This window comes from Engystomops pustulosus, chromosome 1, assembly GCF_040894005.1.
Source record: "Engystomops pustulosus chromosome 1, aEngPut4.maternal, whole genome shotgun sequence".
Classification (NCBI taxonomy): Eukaryota; Metazoa; Chordata; class Amphibia; order Anura; family Leptodactylidae; genus Engystomops; species Engystomops pustulosus.
In genome coordinates, this window is record NC_092411.1 from 288,874,416 (window position 1) to 288,894,342 (window position 19,927).

Here is a 19,927-nt window from a genome sequence, read left to right on the forward strand (position 1 = left end):
AGCAGCTGTTGTGTGTACTAGGAGATTCTGCAGCAGCTGAGGTGTGTATTATGAGGTTCTGCAGCAGCTGCTGTGTGTACTAGGAGATTCTGTGAACAGCTGAGGTGTGTAATAGGAGATTTTACAGCAGCTGAGGTGTGCACTAGGAGGTTCTGCAGCAGCTGCAGTGTATAAAAGGAGGTTCTGCAGCAGCTGAGCTGTGTACTAGGAGGTTCCTTAGCAGCTGAGGTGTCTATTCTGAGGTTCTGCAGCAGCTGAGCTGTGTACAAGGAGGTTCTGCAGCAGCTGAGGTGTGTATTATGAGGTTCTGCAGCAGCTGAGGTGTGTATTATGAGGTTCTGCAGCAGGTATTGTGTGTACTAGGAGATTCTGCAGCAGCTGAGGTGTGTATTATGAGGTTCTGCAGCAGCTGAGGTGTGCACTAGGAGGTTCTGCAGCAGCTGCAGTGTATAAAAGGAGGTTCTGCAGCAGCTGAGATGTGTACTAGGAGGTTCCTTAGCAGCTGAGGTGTCTATTCTGAGGTTCTGCAGCAGCTGAGCTGTGTACAAGGAGGTTCTGCAGCAGCTGAGGTGTGTATTATGAGGTTCTGCAGCAGCTGAGGTGTGTATTATGAGGTTCTGCAGCAGCTATTGTGTGTACTAGGAGATTCTGCAGCAGCTGAGGTGTGTATTATGAGGTTCTGCAGCAGCTATTGTGTGTACTAGGAGATTCTGCAGCAGCTGAGGTGTGTATTATGAGGTTCTGCAGCAGCTGAGGTGTGTATTATGAGGTTCTGCAGCAGCTATTGTGTGTACTAGGAGATTCTGCAGCAGCTGAGGTGTGTATTATGAGGTTCTGCAGCAGCTGTTGTGTGTACTAGGAGATTCTGCAGCAGCTGAGGTGTGTATTATGAGGTTCTGCAGCAGCTATTGTGTGTACTAGGAGATTCTGCAGCAGCTGAGGTGTGTATTATGAGGTTCTGCAGCAGCTGAGGTGTGTATTATGAGGTTCTGCAGCAGCTATTGTGTGTACTAGGAGATTCTGCAGCAGCTGAGGTGTGTATTATGAGGTTCTGCAGCAGCTATTGTGTGTATTATGAGGTTCTGCAGCAGCTGTTGTGTGTACTAGGAGATTCTGCATCAGCTGAGGTTTGTACTAGGAGGTTCTGCAGCAGCTGCAGTGTATAAAAGGAGGTTCTGCAGCAGCTGAGATGTGTACTTGGAGGTTCCTTAGCAGCTGAGGTGTCTATTCTGAGGTTCTGCAGCAGCTGAGCTGTGTACAAGGAGGTTCTGCAGCAGCTGAGGTGTGTATTATGAGGTTCTGCAGCAGCTATTGTGTGTACTAGGAGATTCTGCAGCAGCTGAGGTGTGTATTATGAGGTTCTGCAGCAGCTGAGGTGTGTATTATGAGGTTCTGCAGCAGCTATTGTGTGTACTAGGAGATTCTGCAGCAGCTGAGGTGTGTATTATGAGGTTCTGCAGCAGCTGTTGTGTGTACTAGGAGATTCTGCAGCAGCTGAGGTGTGTATTATGAGGTTCTGCAGCAGCTATTGTGTGTACTAGGAGATTCTGCAGCAGCTGAGGTGTGTATTATGAGGTTCTGCAGCAGCTGAGGTGTGTATTATGAGGTTCTGCAGCAGCTATTGTGTGTACTAGGAGATTCTGCAGCAGCTGAGGTGTGTATTATGAGGTTCTGCAGCAGCTGAGGTGTGCACTAGGAGGTTCTGCAGCAGCTGAGGTGTGTATTATGAGGTTCTGCAGCAGGTATTGTGTGTACTAGGAGATTCTGCAGCAGCTGAGGTGTGTATTATGAGGTTCTGCAGCAGCTGAGGTGTGCACTAGGAGGTTCTGCAGCAGCTGCAGTGTATAAAAGGAGGTTCTGCAGCAGCTGAGATGTGTACTAGGAGGTTCCTTAGCAGCTGAGGTGTCTATTCTGAGGTTCTGCAGCAGCTGAGCTGTGTACAAGGAGGTTCTGCAGCAGCTGAGGTGTGTATTATGAGGTTCTGCAGCAGCTGAGGTGTGTATTATGAGGTTCTGCAGCAGCTATTGTGTGTACTAGGAGATTCTGCAGCAGCTGAGGTGTGTATTATGAGGTTCTGCAGCAGCTGAGGTGTGTATTATGAGGTTCTGCAGCAGCTATTGTGTGTACTAGGAGATTCTGCAGCAGCTGAGGTGTGTATTATGAGGTTCTGCAGCAGCTGTTGTGTGTACTAGGAGATTCTGCAGCAGCTGAGGTGTGTATTATGAGGTTCTGCAGCAGCTATTGTGTGTACTAGGAGATTCTGCAGCAGCTGAGGTGTGTATTATGAGGTTCTGCAGCAGCTGAGGTGTGTATTATGAGGTTCTGCAGCAGCTATTGTGTGTACTAGGAGATTCTGCAGCAGCTGAGGTGTGTATTATGAGGTTCTGCAGCAGCTATTGTGTGTATTATGAGGTTCTGCAGCAGCTGTTGTGTGTACTAGGAGATTCTGCATCAGCTGAGGTTTGTACTAGGAGGTTCTGCAGCAGCTGCAGTGTATAAAAGGAGGTTCTGCAGCAGCTGAGATGTGTACTTGGAGGTTCCTTAGCAGCTGAGGTGTCTATTCTGAGGTTCTGCAGCAGCTGAGCTGTGTACAAGGAGGTTCTGCAGCAGCTGAGGTGTGTATTATGAGGTTCTGCAGCAGCTATTGTGTGTACTAGGAGATTCTGCAGCAGCTGAGGTGTGTATTATGAGGTTCTGCAGCAGCTGAGGTGTGTATTATGAGGTTCTGCAGCAGCTATTGTGTGTACTAGGAGATTCTGCAGCAGCTGAGGTGTGTATTATGAGGTTCTGCAGCAGCTGTTGTGTGTACTAGGAGATTCTGCAGCAGCTGAGGTGTGTATTATGAGGTTCTGCAGCAGCTATTGTGTGTACTAGGAGATTCTGCAGCAGCTGAGGTGTGTATTATGAGGTTCTGCAGCAGCTGAGGTGTGTATTATGAGGTTCTGCAGCAGCTATTGTGTGTACTAGGAGATTCTGCAGCAGCTGAGGTGTGTATTATGAGGTTCTGCAGCACCTCATAATGCATGATGCAGAATCTCCTAGTACACACAACAGCTGATGCAGAACCTCAGCTGCTGCAGAACCTCCTAGTACACACCTCAGCTGCTGCAGTACTAGGAGATTCTGCATCAGCTGAGGTTTGTACTAGGAGGTTCTGCAGCAGCTGCAGTGTATAAAAGGAGGTTCTGCAGCAGCTGAGATGTGTACTTGGAGGTTCCTTAGCAGCTGAGGTGTCTATTCTGAGGTTCTGCAGCAGCTGAGCTGTGTACAAGGAGGTTCTGCAGCAGCTGAGGTGTGTATTATGAGGTTCTGCAGCAGCTGAGATGTGTATTATGAGGTTCTGCAGAAACTGAGGTGTTAGGATCAGTGGATCCTCTGGACCACCGCGGGAGATGTAACTAGCCAACACCCGGAACCGGAGCCCAGCGGCACCTGGTATTCACCAGAGCCCGCCGCAAAGCGGGTTGGACTTGCTGCGGCAGGATACCACTAGGTCGTTCCCAGGTGTGACTAGCCCACGGTGGCAGCCGAGGTCGAGGTACCTTAGCGGATGACAATCTCGTAGACAGGTCCAGGCACAGGGTCAGGGCAGGCGGCAGAGATGCAACGTCAGGTCCAAGTCCGGGGTCAGCAACGGGAGGTCCAGGCAGGTGGGAACGGGAACACAGGCACACGGAACACAGCAACACGGAGGAACTCAGGTAACACAGGACTCAGGAGCGGGAACACACAGGAATACACAGGAATACACAGGAACGCAGGAATACACGGGAACGCAGGAATACTCGCTTGGAAGCTTTCTCTAAGGCTATGAGGCACAAAGATCCGGCAAGGAACACAGGAAGAGGCAGATTCTTAAAGGTGAGGTGTTCAGCCAGTGCACCAATTAGCGGTGCGCTGGCCCTTTAAATTTTCGGCCGGAGCCGCGCGCGCGCCCTAGGAGGCGGGGACGCGCGCGCACGGGAGTCCGAGGAAGCGCAGGAGCCGGGAGAGGTAAGAGACACCGGGCAGCAGCGGGGGCACAGGGAGGTGTGTACAAGGAAGTTCTGCAGAACCTGAGGTGTGTATTATGAGGTTCTGCAGCGGCTGAGGTGTCTAAAAGGAGGTTCTGCAGCAGCTGAGGTGTGTAAAAGGAGGATCTTCAGCAGATAAGGTGTGGACAAGAGGTTGTGCAGCAGCTGAGGTGTGTATTATGAGGTTGTGCAGCAGCTGAGGTGTGTACAAGGAGGTTCTGCAGCAGCTAAGGTGTGTACTAGGAGATTCTGCAGCAGCTAAGGTGTGTACTAGGAGGTTCTGTAGCAGCTAAGGTGTGTACTAGGAGGTTCTGTAGCAGCTGAGGTGTGTACTAGGAGGTTATGCAAAAGCTAAGGTGTGTACTAGGAGGTTCTGCAGAAGTAGAGGTGTGTGCTAGGAGGCTCTGCAGCAGCTGAGGTGTGTACTAGGAGGCTCTGCAGCAGCTGAGGTGTGTACTAAGTGGTTCTGCAGCAGCTAAGGTGTGTACTAGGAGATTCTGAAGCAGCTAAGGTGTGTAGTAGGAGGTTCTGCAGCAGCTAAGGTGTGTATTAGGAGGTTCTGCAGCAGCTAAGGTGTATACTAGGAGGTTCTGCAGCAGCTAAGGTGTGTACTAGGAGGTTCTGCAGCAGCTAAGGTGTGTACTGGGAGGTTCTGCAGAAGCTGAGGTGTGTGCTAGGAGGTTCTGCAGAAGCTGAGGTGTGTGCTAAGAGGTTCTGCATAAGCTGAGGTGTGTGCTAGGAGGTTCTGCAGAAGCTTAGGTGTGTACTATGAGGTTCTGCAGCAGCTGAGGTGTGTACTAGGAGGTTCTGCAGAAGCTAAGGTGTGTACTAGGAGGTTCTGCAGAAGCTGAGGTGTGTGCTAAGAGGTTCTGCAGAAGCTGAGGTGTGTACTAGGAGGTTCTGCAGCAGCTGATGTGTGTACTAGGAGGTTCTGCAGCAGCTGAGGTGTGTACTAGGAGGTTCTGCAGCAGCTGAGGTGTGTATTATGAGGTTCTAACAGAATTTAGGGACATAAGTACCTTCAGGGTTAACAAATCTTACAGAATATTGCCAAAGGCAAATACAAATTATCCCATTTCCAGGTACTTGATAAAACATAACTTGTAATGTGTCGTTAATATAAGATTTTTTGTGTAAATAAGGATTTAAAAACCCCAATATTTGTGTGGAACTGATTCCGTTGTTACTAGAAGGTTTCACTTATTATAAAGACGTTTATCGGGGTCTATCATGTGGGTTATAGTGGACGGATAGTCACCAGTGCACATATACACAGGAGCCGCAGTGACCGCATGTAGCCACTAGGTGTCAGTGTTGTTAATGAAGAAGTGAACGATTGTTTGGCCCCTGTTGCTAATATCCGGAGATTGATACAATGGGGCTCATTTACTAAGGGTCTGAATCGCGTTTTTCCGTTGGGCTCTATCAAGTACACACCACTGTCTTGTCGCTATCCTGCCTTATATGCAGCTAGACTGCAGTTTGTAGTTTTCCATGGATGAGCTGCGTTGTCACTTCTCTCCCACACTCATAGTGTAGTGTATAAAGCTCTGTTACCCCCGACATGTTTCACCAGGTCACTGGCTTCATCAGGGGAATATGGGCGATATATATAATAGAGCTTTGTATTTCTACTACAACACTGCCACCTAGTGGCTACACGCGGTCACTGCGGCTACTGTGTGTATGTGTGTACTGGTGACCGTCCGTCCACTATAACCCACAGGAATAGACCCCGATAAACGTCTTTATAATAAGTGAAACCTTCTAGTAACAAGGGAATCACTTCCACACAAATACTGGGTTTTTAAATCCTTATTTACACAAAAAAAATTTTTTATTAACGACACATTAAAAGTTGCGGTGTAGTAAGAGGTTCTACAGCAGCTGAGGTGTGTATTATGAGGTTCTGCAGCAGCTGAGATGTGTAAAAGTAGGATCTTCAGCAGATAAAGTGTGAACTGGGAGGTTGTGCAGCAGCTGAAGTGTGGAAAAGAGGTTGTGCAGCAGCTGAGGTGTGTACAAGGAGGTTCTGCAGCAGTGAAGTGTGTACAAGAGGTTGTGCAGCAGCTGTGGTGTGTAAAAGGATGTGAACTAGGAGGTTTGGGAGCAGCTGAGGTGTGTACAAGGAGGTTCTGCATCAGCTAATGTGTTTATGATGAGTTTCTGCAGCAGCTGAGGTGTGTACAAGGAGGTTCTGCAGTAGCTGAGGTGTGTATTATGTAGCTCTGCAGCAGCTGAGGTGTGTATTATGTAGTTCTGCAGCAGCTGAGGTGTGTATTATGTAGTTCTGCAGCAGCTGAGGTGTGTATTATGTAGTTCTGCAGCAGCTGAGGTGTGTATTATGTAGTTCTGCAGCAGCTGAGGTGTGTATTATGAGGTTGTGCAGCAGCTGAGGTGTGTATTATGAGGTTGTGCAGCAGCTGAGGTGTGTATTATGTAGTTCTGCAGCAGCTGAGGTGTGTATTATGTAGTTCTGCAGCAGCTGAGGTGTGTATTATGAGGTTTAGCAGCAGCTGAGGTGTGTATTATGAGGTTGTGCAGCAGCTGAGGTGTGTATTATGTAGTTCTGCAGCAGCTGAGGTGTTTATTATAAGGTTTAGCAGCAGCTGAGGTGTGTATTATGAGGTTGTGCAGCAGCTGAGGTGTGTATTATGAGGTTGTGCAGCAGCTGAGGTGTGTATTATGTAGTTCTACAGCAGCTGAGGTGTGTATTATAAGGTTTTGCAGAAGATGAGGTGTGTAAAAGGATGTGAACTAGGAGGTTCGGGCGCAGCCGAGTTGTGTACAATGAGGTTCTGCAGCAGCTGAGATGTGTAATAGGAGGTTCTGCATCAGCTAATGTGTTTAGGATGATGTTCTGCAGCAGCTGAGATGTGTACTATGAGGTTCTGCAGAAGCTGAGGTGTGTTTTATGAGGCTACGCAGCAGCTGAGGTGTGTATTATAAGGTTCTGCTGCAGCTAATGTGTGTATTATGAGGTCCTGCAGCAGCTGAAGTGTGTACAAAGATGTGAACTAGGAGGTTCGGGAGCAGCTGAGGTGTCTAATAGCAGGTTCTGCATCAGCTAATGTGTTTATGATGAGGTTCTGCAGCAGCTGAGATGTATACTATGAGGTTCTGCAGCAGCTGAGGTGTGTACAAGGATGTTAACTAGGAGGTTCAGGAGCAGCTGAGTTGTGTACAATGAGGTTCTGCAGCAGCTGAGGTGTGTAATAGGAGGTTCTGCATCAGCTAATGTATTTATGATGAGGTTCTGCAGCAGCTGAGATGTGTACTATGAGGTTCTGCAGCATCTGAGGTGTGTATTATGAGGGCCTGCAGCAGCTGAGGTGTATAAAAGGAGGTTCTGCAGCAGCTGAGGTGTGTGTTACGAGGTTCTGCAGCAGCTGACGTGTGTATTATGAGGTACTGCAGTGGCTGACGTGTGTATTATGAGGTTGTGCAGCGGCTGACGTGTGTACAAGGATGTGAACTAGGAGGTTCGGGAGCAGCTGAGGTGTGTATAATGAGGTTCTGCAGCAGCTAATGTGTTGGTGATGAGGTTCTGCAGCAGCTGAGATGTGTACTATGAGGTTCTGCAGCAGCTGAGGTGTATAAAAGGAGGTTCTGTACCAGCTGAGGTGTGTGTTACGAGGTTCTGCAGCAGCTGAGGTGTGTTACGAGGTTCTGCAGCAGCTGAGGTGTGTACAAGGAGGTTCTGCAGCAGCTGAAGTGTGTGTTTTGAGGTTCTGCAGCAGCTGAGGTGTGTTACGAGGTTCTGCAGCAGCTGAGGTGTGTACAAGGAGGTTCTGCAGCAGCTGAAGTGTGTGTTTTGAGGTTCTGCAGCTTACAGCCCATGGGGCACATTTACTTTCCCGGGCCGTGCATTGTCCGCTGATAATGCCCTGTGCTGCGATCCACTAAGATCGTGCGCCCGATATCCCGGTGCATGTAAGTGCATTGGTTGCAACACAATTTGAATGTTAAATCCCGCGCTCAGTCCGAATCAGTCGGATCGTCCTGACGCCCCCCCTCCCCCTTCATTTGTGTCACATGAAAGTCGGCACAATTGCGCCAAAATTCGATCTCATGCAACACAATTCTAGCGCAAACCCGTTACATACCTGTCACAGCTGCGCAAATCCCGAAAAACGTTAACAACCCGATGAAAGTGCGATCCACAACCCTTTAGTAAATAAGCCCCTACATGACTGGTATCGCAGGAGCACAGCGTGAGACTAAACTAATTCAGGATAGAAGCCGGAATCTCCGCTGTGGGAAAGAGTCAGGAAATGAATCTGTCCTAGTATAAGTCCAGTACTAACATGCACCTCCCATTACATGGCTTATTTTATGGAAGAAAATGAGGGTTTTTTTGGCTGCAAAGCCACTCCCTCTTTTATAGGCCACTCCTCCTTGTTGTATTAGTCAAAGAAGTGCATGAAAACTGTCCCTTTTGAAAAGTGGCTCAGACAGTTTTTAATTAGTGCAAATTATGACAGCATGCATATCACACAGGTGCACTGCTTGTATATCCCTTGTCATGTGATGTCACACAGGTGCACAGCTGATTATATCCCTGGTCATGTTATGTCACAAAGTTGCAGAGCCCCTATTAAGGAAGTAATCCAACGTCAAGGGTGTAGAGCAGGGGTAGGGAACCTATGGCTCGGGAGTCGGATGTGGCCCTTTTAATGGCTGCCTCTGGATCGCAGACAAATCTAATAAATAGTGATTGGTGCAGTGTGCGTATAAGACACACACAGCTATGGTCACTAGACGTGTGATCCAGGTGCCAATGCTGCCTGCATCATTGCTAAGGTTCATTCTTCTCCATGACTTAAGCACCTTTGCCTAAGCAATGATGGCAGTGCCTGGGTCATAGAGAACCACAAGGGAGTGACAAGGAGCCAGCTGCAGGGAGAATAGGTAGGTTAGTATTACATTTTTTGGCTGTGACTACCTTTATACTGGGGGCATGTGCTGAGGCTACCTATCTACTGGGGGGCCATGTGCTGTGGCTACCTATCTACTGGGGGCTTGTGCAGTGGCTATCTATCTACTGGGGTACATGTGCTGTGGCTACCTATCTACTGGGGAACATGTGCAGTGGCTATCTATCTACTGGGGGCATGAGCTGTGGCTACCTATCTACTGGGGGACATTTGCTGTGGCTATCTATCTACTGGAGGGCATGTGCTGTGGCTACCTGTCTACTGGAGGGCATGTGCTGTGGCTACCTGTCTACTGGAGGGCATGTGCTGTGAGTACATATCTACTGGAGGGCATGTGCTGTGGCTACCTATCTACTGGAGGGCATGTGCTGTGGCTACCTATCTACTGGGGGGCCATGTGCTGTGGCTACCTATTTACTGGGAAGGCTTGTGCTGTGGCTACCTATCTACTAGGGGGCATGTGCTGTGGCTATCAATCTACTGAGGATCATGTGTTGTGGCTACTTATCTACTGGAGGACATGTGCTGTGACTACCTATTTACTGGGGGACATGTGCTGTGGCTACCTATCTACAGGGCAGCATGTGCTGTGGCTATCTATCTACAGGGGGACATGTGCTGTGGCTATCTATCTACTGGGGGACATGTGCTGTGGCTATCTATCTACTGGGGGACATGTGCTGTGGCTACCTATCTACTGGGGGCATGTGCTGTGGCTTCCTATCTACTGGGGGCATGTGCTGTGGCTTCCTATCTACTGGGGGCATGTGCTGTGGCTACCTATATACTGGGGGGCATGTGCCGTGGCTACCTATCCACTGAGGATCATGTGCTGTGGCTAAATATCTACTGGGGGCATGTGCTGTGGTTCCCTATCTACTGGGGGGGGGGCATGTTCTGTGACTACCTATTTACTGGGAGACATGTGCTGTGGCTATCTATCAACTGGGGGCATGTGCTGTGGCTATCTATCAACTGGGGTCATGTGCTGTGGTTCCCTATCTACTGGGGGGCATGTTCTGTAACTACCTATCTACTGGGGGCATATTCAAATTGTATGGCTCCCACAGAATTACACGTTAAAATATGTGGCATTCATGGCTCTCTCAGCCAAAAAGGTTCCTGATCCCTGGTCTATGAGGATGAGGGGGTGACACAAGAGGTAAAACAGCTTGTATAATGGTCCGGCCATACTTTATAAGGGAACAATATAACAATAATTTAATAAATAAAAATTCTGCTGCTTGAACCAGTCATCAGCCGCATCTTATATAGAAAATCCAAGGTGAGAGTGACTGCAGAGAAGCCGGGAGCTTGTATATATCTTGTGTTGCCGGATAACAGACGGGAGGAGGACACAGGCTAAGTAAGTAAAGAGAGAGATGACATTTTATGCAGTTAGCGAGTCTGATAGATCTGCCTAAAGAGATGGGTTTTAAGAGCACGTTTGAAACTTTGAAAGTTGGTTCTTAGGTTATTAGTCTGAGAGTCCGGGAAAGGTCATTCCAGAGAATTGGTGCAACTCGGGAGAAGTCCTGGAGACGTGTATGAGAGGTTGGAATTCAGGTAGAGATTAATCTAATTTCTCTGTAATGAGTTGAGTTCCTGCCTCTTATTCATCACTTTACTTTAGGGGCAGTTTAGGCGCAATGTTAGATTCGGGCTCTTACATGTGATCCCCTACAAGCTCCTCTCTGCTTCTCTCCCGCACCCCAGCATGAGAATGACCCCCACAGCAGCACCCAGGTGTGTGACCACCTGCACCCAGTGATCTCCTCAGCAGTGGCTTCTCCTGGAGGGGATCCCCCAGTGCTGGTTTCCTGCTGCACCCCTGTAATTCTGCATTGTATCCCCCTCAGACACCAGTGTGGTCATCCTGCTACACGGGGAAACTTCTCTGTACTATCTGCAAAATCCTACAAACTTCTCTCCAGTCCTGCTCTGAGCTGAGGCTTATGCAGATTGTTTGTAAACAGAAGGTGATGAACTGTAAACAGAGGCTGCAGGTAGTGTCTGGCTGAGCTCTGCTGCTGGGGATGAGCTGCTCTGCACAAGAGCTCAGTGCTGCTTCTCAGTTTACTCCACCTTCGGGCTGGAGTGTTTTTGTGCCCATTTTTGTGCCCGAATGAAAAGTTGCAAATGATAAATATTATAAGGCGACTAATAACATTATTATCTGACATAGTGGGGGTCATTTATCTTATCTCTGTTTGCTTTGGCTCGTTTTTTCCGTCTGCTCACTTTTTCCTTGTGTTAAATGGGGGATATTTTTCAGATATTATTTTGACACAGTTGTTAGAAATGTAGCAAATATGTCAAACAAATGTCTCAAGTAACTTATTTCCATTTTCTGAGTTTTCCTTAAGTATGGTTTAGTCTGGAGTTTTTTGCGCCAAACAATGGGGCGGATTTATCAAGTGTCTGAAAGTCAGAATATTTCCAGTTGCCCATGACAACCAATCACAGCTCAGCTTTCATTCTACCAGTGCTTATGAATAGTTTAAAGGGGGGCTGTGATTGGTTGCCATGGGCAACTAGAAATATTTTGACATTCAGACACTTGATAAATCTGCCCCAATGTCTCAAATTTTAGACAATTTGAAATGATAAATGTCATTTGCACATCTGGAATAGAAGATAAATGTGACTTACGGACAAAAAAAACAAATGTCCAAACAATTTAAAATGTCCCCAAAAGGACGCAAAAATTGCAATGCGCCAAAAAATGTCTCAAAAGAGAAAGAAAAAACAGAAAGTAAAATAAAGATAAATGTGCCCATGAGCGGCTGTTCTGCAGATGTGTGCGCTGCATCTATCATTAATTTGTGTCTAAAAAGCCACAAAAAGTCACAAAAATACCCCTGCTTTGAGCAGGAGCACACAAAACCTCCCTTTTCTTTACTGGAAATAAAGGTCGACGCTTCACAAATGACAAATTACCTTCTATGCAACATGAAAAATCCTTCTGGACAGTTTTATGATGTAAAATTTCATCATCTTTCCATTAAAATGGCCTCAAGTCATCATTTTCTACATGGGTAGAATCACCTCTATGCAAGATAAAAAAATTCTTCAGAGAAGTTTTATAATGTAAAATTTCTCCAGTAAGGACTTCATCATTGTCTATGGCAGTGATGGCGAACCTATGGCACGGGTGCCAGGGCACTCGGATCTCCCCCCAGACAACTTAAGAGATGCTGCTCTCAGCGCTATTTTAAAGCAACACTTCATTGTCTGTTTGGAACTGCGGGAAGAGTGAGTTGTTGACAGAAGTGCATTATTTTTGGAGGTCCTCCTGCTGGACCCTTCATTCTTCCTGTACAGAAAGACCCTGGAGAGAAGCTACAACGAGAGTCTGAATTTCTTTTAACTGTATTGGTGGCCTCAGGGGGCCTATACGATTGAAAGATGTGTAAGAACAGGTAGCAATAATTTACTGCTTAAAATGCAATTTTTGCGCCTTTTTTGTGTCTTTTTAGGCGCAAGTTAGTGATAGATCCTGAGCAAACATCTGTATAGCAGCCGCTCACTATGTCAGAAAACATGGCCGCGTCCATGCCGGCAGTTAAAGAAGACAGAAGAAAGAAGAGGAGCTGCACAGAAGAAAGAGGACGAGCCAAGGGGGGGGCAGGCTGTATACTGCTTAGGGACTGGCTGTATACTACTGGGGGCAGGCTGGCTGTACACTACATGGGGGCAGGCCGGCTGTATACTACTAGAGGCTGGCCGGCTGTATACTACATGGGGGCAGGATGGCTGTATACTACTGGTGGCAGGCTGGCTATATACTACTATGGGCTGGCTGGCTGTATACTACTGGGGGCAGGCTGGCTGTATACTACTGGGGGCCGGCTGGCTGTATACTACATGGGGGCAGGCTGGCTGTATACTACATGGGGGCAGGCTGGCTGTATACTACATGGGGGCAGGCTGGCTGTATACTACATGGGGGCAGGCTGGCTGTATACTACATGGGGGCAGGCTGGCTGTATACTATTGGGGGCAGGCTGGCTGTATACTACATGGGGGCAGGCTGGCTGTATACTACTAGGGGCTGGCTGGCTGTATACTACTAGGGGCTGGCTGGCTGTATACTACTGGGGGAAGGCTGGCTGTATACTACTGGGGGAAGGCTGGCTGTATACTACTGGGGGAAGGCTGGCTGTATACTACTGGGGGCAGGCTGGCTGTATACTACTGGGGGAAGGCTGGCTGTATAATACTGGGGGCAGGCTGGCTGTATACTACTGGGGGCCGGCTGGCTGTATACTACATGGGGCTTGTTGGCTGTATACTACAGGGGGCTGGCTGTATACTACTGGGGGCTGGCTGTATACTACTGGGGGTGGCTGGCTGTATACTTCATGGGGCTGGCTGTCTGTATAAAACATGGGGCTAGGCTGGCTATATACTACAGGGGGCTGGCTGTATACTACTGGGGGCAAGCTGGCTGTATACTACTGGGGGCTGTGACCAATGTATTTCCCACCCTCGGCTTATACTCAAGTCAATAGTTTTTCCCAGTTTTTGGTGGTAAAATTAGGGGTCTCGGCTTATACTCGGGTCGGCTTATACTCTAGTATATATGGTAAATAAGGCAAACATGGCTAAAATTAATGCGCTGCTTACTTTTGAAAAATTTCAAAAAAGACATATGGCACAAACACATACATGTGCCAAAACAGTCACAAGAAGTTACTATTTTATGCAAAACGAAGCCTGGAAAGTTCTGTCACCGTTTCTTATTCAAGCTTTCTTATTGGTCACAAATAAGATCTACTTTAGAGGGGAATAAATTGCAACAATTGAGGTGCAAAATTAGGTGCAAATGCATCGTCTGTGCTACAATTCAAAAAGCATTTAATAAGACAAAAAAACCGACTAACATAAATGACAAGACTAGAAAAGGAACAAACCAGGCGCAAAAAAAGGTGAACCTGAGACCTACTATGATTAAAAACGGTTGTCCAGGATGGGAGGGGGCTAGTTAAAAAAAATAAACATTTACTTACCTCCAGGCGTCCCGTGCTGCCATCTCTCCAGTCTGTGCCCCAAACAGCTGTCCCTATTCGCAGCACTGTATAATGCGGGACAGGTGGGCGTGGCCGGCCGGAAGCTGAGCGCAGCGCCTCTTACATGCCCCTGTTTGTTTACATGGGGCATAAACTGGAGAGATGGCAACACTGGACACTGGGAGGGACCAAAGAGGTAAGTACATTTTTTTTTTAACTAATCCCCTCCCGGCCAACAATTGTTTTTTTTACCCTCTCGGAAAACTCCTTTAATGTCCCCCTTAGGGCTCCATAATCTGTAGACTGCTGTCTGCTCACATGAAGATCTCTGGAAACCACAGCCGTGTGTATGATCCCTTAGAAAGACACTTAGACTAAACCTTGGCGATGGGAATTTGCCTGAAAACAGGCGCACAAGCCGAGCCCAGAGTCAGGAACTGTCACTGCCCCGCCCACTGTGGTGGTTGGGCGGGGAGGGGGAAGACCTGCGCTCTGCCTATACCCTGCACCCATACAGGCGCAGGCTAGGGAACAATCAGGGCTGGCTCCAGGTTTCAGTGGGTCCCTGGGTGACAGAGCCTCAGTGGGCCCCTTTGCAATGAACTCACTTAGAGGCATTAAAAGTGCAAAAACCAAAACTCCTCTTGTCTCCTCTTTCCTAAAATATTCCCTAGTTTATCATACCAGCCCCCTCATCGATATTTTATATAAATCCCCTTTATTAATCCCTATAGATTCAGTAGACAGAGCTCCCCTCACCCCCATGAATTCCTTTTGTATAGTCTTGTGGGCCCCTCTCTTGCCCGGGTTTGCCCAGTCCTAGCGCCGGCCCTGGCTGCAATTCTATGCCAGATCAGACAAACGGACGCTTAGTGCCAGAATAAAAACTGAGGCCTTATAATTTATATATAAAACACGCAAATAATCCCCCGGAATGGAACAAGCAGACAGAAAGCACATCCTGATAGCGCCCCCCTCAGGGAACAACACAGATGTGCAGCCATACTGATCACACAAGGACAGGAGGCGACCATGGACCTTCTCCCCTCACATGACAGAATTATCCATATGAGAAGGGAACTAAAAAAAAACAAATCTATTACTCCTGCATTCTGTAATGTAGCCACTAGAGTGCGACAGAGCACCATCAATTATTATGTGGCCGCTCAATGGGGGACATTAATCATAGTGGGGTCTCAGGTTCGCCTATTTTTGCGCCTGGTTTGTTCCTTTTCTTGTCTTGAGATCTATGATGGATCTAGTTTTGCCTTATTACGTGCGTTTTGAATTGTCTCATGTCCGATTCATTTGCGCCTAATTTGTAATCGAAAATATTCTGCTACAAAGCAAATCTCATTTGTGGCCAATCATGAATCGAGAATGAAAGAAGGTGACAGAAGGTTCAGGGCGTCATCTCTGCACATAAAGTCTCAGCTTGTACAATGTCCGGAGCACAATGTGATGTAACTGCAGGGACTAAAAGTTACAGAGATGGAAAAACAATTCCTTGAGTCTTTTCCTTTGTTATTATAATTTACATGAAATGGAGCCTGATAATAAGATCTGTACAATAAGACAATAATCACTCCCAGAGATGATCCCATAGACAATGATGGAGTCGTCACTTGGGGCCACTTTAACCCCTAGGCGCACCAGGACGTTATACTACATCCCCGGGGCTAGATACTTAGCGCACGGGGACGTTCTATAACGTCCTGCTTCTGGAACCGGCTCACGAACGGAGCCGGTACCAGAAGCAGCGGCTGTCAGCTGTCTAGTACAGCTGACAGCCTGCGTAAAAACACCCGCGATCAGAGCCGGCTCCGATCGCGGGTGTTAACCCCTTACACGGCGCAGTCACGCATGACCGCGACGTGTAAGGGTTTTTGCGCTGTGGATCGGATCCCCCGTGCCGCTTACCGGGGGATCCGATCCACTTCTGGGCAGCTCCGAGGACTGGCATGTGCCCCGGAGCTGCCCGGTCTCCATGGCAGTCAGACCCCTTCCGGGTCTGACTGTAAACTGTCTGAGAATGCGCCTTCATGCCAGACAGTTTACACTGCTCTACAATAAAATAGTATTGTAGAGCAGTGTATTGAACTTGAACCAGTGATCAGAGCATCACTGGTTCAAGTTCAAGTATGTATAAGTAAAAAAAGTCAAAAACACTAAAGTTAATACATTAGAATAAATAAAAAATAAATGCATTAAAATATAAGCCCCTAAAATGTCATTTTCCTATAAAAACACTTAATAAAGTATAAAAAACGCAAAAACACAAAAAAAACCCTGCATATTTGGTATTGCCGCGTCCGTAACAATCTGTATAATAAAACGGAATCGTTACTGGACCCGCACGGTACACGCCGTAGAAAAGAAAAAGCAAAAACGTTCTGAAAAAAGATCATTTTTAATTAATACCCTATAAAAAATGCTCTAAAAAGTAATTTTAAAAATGTTATGCACTCCAAAATAAGCCCACTAAAAAGAACAACTCTTCTCGCAAAAAATAAGCCCCTAAGCAGATTTGTCAGCCGAAAAATAAAAAAGTTATGCATATGAAAAGATGCTAAAATGAACAAGATTTTCTCCAAATTGGTTTTTATTCAGTACAATTGAATAAAATACACAAAACCCCCACATATTTGGTATCTCTGCGTCCGTAACAATCTGCATAATAAAACAGAATCGTTATTAGATCCGCAAAGTGAATCCCGTAAAAAAAAAAACAAAAAAAAATCTCCAGAAAAAAAAGATCATTTTCAATTAATACCCTATAAAAAATGCTCTAAAAAGTGATTTAAAAAATGTTATGCACTCTAAAATAAGACCACTAAAAAGAACAATCCTTCTCGCAAAAAATAAACCATTAAATAGATTTGTGAGGCGAAAAATAAAAAAGTTATGCATATGAAAGACGGTGATGCTAAAAGTAACAACATTTTTGCCAAATTACTTTTTATTCAGTAAAAATGGGAAAAAATAAAAAATCTATATAAATGAGGTCTTTTTGTAATCGTGGCGACCCATAGAATAAAAATAATATACTATTTTTATGGTATGGTAAACGGCCAAAAAAAACCTATAAAAATCTTTCTGAAAAGTGATGATTTTCATTTCCTTCACCAACAAAGAGTTAATAAAATCTCACCAATTAGCCTATAGATTCCCCCAAATTACGTACCAGAAAAGTGCATCTCATGTGGCAAAAGAAATAAGCCCCTATAGGTCCACATTAAAAAAAGAAAAAAATTATAGCCTGTACAATGTGATATAGCAAATCTGCTCTGGATGGCGCCTCCTTCCCTCCTATACTCGGCCGGGCGCTCATACAGCAGGTTACCACCACATATAGAGTATCGGTACTCGGGAGAAATTGGGTAACAAACTTTGTGGAGCCTTTATTCATTTAATCCATTGTAAATGTTTAATTTTCCACCCAAAATGAGTGTATTGTGAAAAAATATTACAATTTGCAGACTGCACCTCCATTTTGTTTTAACCCCTATAAAACACGTAAAGCGTTAACAAACTTCTTAAAAGTGGTTTTTCATACGTTGAGGGGTGCAGCTTCCATAATGGGGTAATTTATGAGTCTAGCTATTATTTAGGCCTCTCAGTGTCAATTAGAAGTTGAGCAGGTCCATCTAAATACGGGTTTTGGTGATTTTACAAAAAATGTGAAAAACGGCCCCTAAATTCTGAGCCTCATAACATTCTAGTAAAATATGTGGAATCTTAAAAAACCATGCCAACATAAAGCAGACATTTGGGAAATGTAAGTTATGAATTTATTTGGGTGCTATGACTTTCTGCATCAAAAGCAGAGAATTTAGAATGTTAAAAATAAAGAATTTTTCCACATTTTTGCCAAATTTTGTTTTTTTTCATAACTAAACGCAAAAGATTTCATCCAAATTTTGAAACTAATTTGAAGTACAATGTGTCACGAGAAAACAATCTCAAAATCCCCTGGATATCTCATAGCGTTCCAAAGATATAAGCACTTATAGTGACACAGGTCAGATTTGAAGAATGGGGCCGTGTCCTTAAGGCCAAAAGAGGCTGAGTCCCTTAGGGCTTAAAGGGGGTCTCCAGTGACAAAGATTGACCTTACTATACCAGTGGTGTTATAACCGCCGTAGCAGCTGCTACAAGCCTGTGCTTCTTGGATGCCCCACTGGATGCTGGAGAATTTATCAGTCCGTGCCGTTATCCTGGGCCCTCTCTCCCTGCTCCAGCAGTAACAGGGGCCTCTGCTACCCTGAATATAATGGGGCTTAGCCTGCTGTGCTGAGCAGATCCGCCCACCTGTACGGGCTACCCACTCAAAGCAAACTACTGCGTCCACTGGAACAGAAACCTTCCCTTCCTCAGAGCAGACGGCTTGGCCAGCGCCCTTGGGCAATTTCAACCGTTGCTGGTCCGCCCAATGAGAGAACCACCAGGATTCCTCCCTACCCCAACACAGCTGCCCAATGGCATGGAACTCCCGCCCATCAGTACAGCCGCCCAAACTCCCTCCGTCCAATTGCTGGCACCATCCCATGCCCGGCCAATCAAAACAGCAAGTAACTTTGTGTGTGTCTATGTCTATATATGTATGTATATATGTATGTGTGTGTGTATATATATATACACTCACCGGCCACTTTATTAGGTACACCATGCTAGTAACGGGTTGGGCCCCCTTTTGCCTTCAGAACTGCCTCAATTCTTCATGGCATAGATACAACAAGGCCCTGGAAGCATTCCTCAGAGATTTCGGTCCATATTGACATGATGGCATCACACAGTTGCCGCAGATTTGTCGGCTGCACATCCATGATGCGAATCTCCCGTTCCACCACATCCCAAAGATGCTCTATTGGATTGAGATCTGGTGACTGTGGAGGCCATTTGTGTCCAGTGACCTCATTGTCATGTTCAAGAAACCAGTCTGAGATGATTCCAGCTTTATGACATGGCGCATTATCCTGCTGAAAGTAGCCATCAGATGTTACAGGGTACATTGTGCTCATAAAGGGAGGGACATGGTCAGCAACAATACTCAGGTAGGCTGTGGCGTTGTACCAAGGGGCCCAAAGAGTGCCAAGAAAATATTCCCCACACCATGACACCAGCACCACCAGCCTGACCCGCTGATACAAGGCAGGATGGATCCATGACACCACCACCACCAGCCTGAACCGTTGATACAAGGCAGGAAGGATCCATGCTTTCATGTTGTTGACGCCAAATTCTGACCCTACCATCCGAATGTCGCAGCAGAAATCGAGACTCATCAGACCAGGCAACGTTTTTCCAATCTTCTACTGTCCAATTTCGATGAGCTTGTGCAAATTGTAGCCTCAGTTTCCTGTTCTTAGCTGAAAGGAGTGGCACCCGGTGTGGTCTTCTGCTGCTGTAGCCCATCTGCCTCAAAGTTTGACATACTGTGCGTTCAAAGATGCTCTTCTGCCTACCTTGGTTGTAACGGGTGGTGATTTGAGTCACTGTTGCCTTTCTATCAGCTCGAACCAGTCTGCCCATTCGCCTCTGAACTCTGGCATCAACAAGACATTTCCGCCCACAGAACTGCCACTCACTGGATGTTTTTTCTTTTTCGGACCATTCTCTGTAAACCCTAGAGATGGTTGTGCGTGAAAATCCCAGTAGATCAGCAGTTTCTGAAATACTCAGACCAGCCCTTCTGGCACCAACAACCATGCCACATTCAAAGGCCTCAAATCACCTTTCTTCCCCATACTGATGCTCGGTGTGAACTGCAGGAGATTGTCTTGACCATGTCTACATGCCTAAATGCACTGAGTTGCCGCAATGTGATTTGCTGATTAGAAATTAAGTGTTAACGAGCAGTTGGACAGGTGTACCTAATAAAGTGGCCGGTGAGTGCATATATATATACTAATGCTGTATGTGATGTATGTGTGTATATATTTATGTGCTGTATATACTGTATGTA